This window comes from Propithecus coquereli, unplaced genomic scaffold, assembly GCF_000956105.1.
Source record: "Propithecus coquereli isolate 6110/MARCELLA unplaced genomic scaffold, Pcoq_1.0 Scaffold226, whole genome shotgun sequence".
Taxonomy (NCBI): Eukaryota; Metazoa; Chordata; class Mammalia; order Primates; family Indriidae; genus Propithecus; species Propithecus coquereli.
Window position 1 is genome coordinate 613,147 of NW_012147797.1, and position 1,343 is coordinate 614,489.

Consider the following 1,343-nt stretch of genomic DNA (forward strand, 5'->3'; position numbering starts at 1 on the left):
CCACTGCTCACTAGCAGCAGCTGTCTCTGGGCTGGTGTCAGCAGGTCTCTCCGGCCGATCAGGAGCCACCCGCAGTCCGAGATGCAAGGGAGGGGAAGTTAACCGCTCCACCTACCCTTGTTGCTGGTCTCCAAGCCTCTCGGGACCTCTCTCCTTCCAGTTCTCCTCCGCAATGTCTTCCCGTGGAGTCTCCTGTAGTTTCAGGCACCCTTCCTTCCGACCCTCACCCGATCTATGTTTCTCTGCTCGTTTATTTTTTCTCTCTTTCTTCTAAAATTCGTCTTTTTTGCAGAGACCTTCTGACTGACGGCTTGTCTCATCCGCCATCTTGGCTCCTCCCATCCAGACTTCTTAATTATAGGAGATGAAATGGGTGTAAAGTGGTACTTCTGTGTATACTAATGAGGAAGACATCTTGCTGTATATTCACAAACCGTTCTTGTTTCCTCTTCAGTGAAATTTTTTGGCACATTTTAATTTTTTCATTCATTTTAGGTTATGTATTCTTGATGGTAATTCATTTTAGTTATATATGATGCAAATATCTTTTTCCAGTTTGTGCCTTGTCCATTGTCTGTGTCATGGTTTTGATGAGATAAGGTCTTAATTTGAATGTAGCAAAAGTCTACTTTTAATTATTAGTATTTTGGGGTGTTTTGTTTAAGAAATCCTTCCCTACCCTGAGGTTACACACATAATTTTTAAATATATTTTATTCTACTTGGTTCTAAGTTTTGTCTTTCAAGTTTATGTACTTGGTCCACTTGCGAGTGATATTAGCATATACTTTTGGGCTGCAGTTCAAATTAATTTTTTTGCAAACACTTTCCCAGGGTATTTCTTAATCAGTTTGTTGTCCCCCAGTGAGCTCTGATTGTCAAGGTAGCTATCTGGTGGTCCGAGTCCCTCACTTATGTTCTTCTTCAGACAGATCTTGAATATTCTCTAACATTCACCTTTCATCTAAATTATCCAGGAAAATCTCTACTGGAATTTTGATTGGTATTATATTGACTTAGACCAAATTGAGAAGAATTGATATCTTTATTATATTTTGTCTATTTATAAACAGGATCTTCCATTTAGCAATTTTTTATGTCATTCAATAAGCTTTTAAGATTTTTTCATAAGTTCTTACACGTCTTTTGTTGGATATAATGCTGGACTGTCGGTTTAGCTGCTTTTATTCTGTAGATCTCAACACTATTGTGGGTGTTTGTCCCAAGACAACTCTAAATTTCATATTTATTTAACATAGTTCAGATTTTTAGTTTACTATAGTTTATATCTGGACCCTCAGGCATTTTCCTTGCTTTCTTAGGCACTTATAAATCTTTATATTT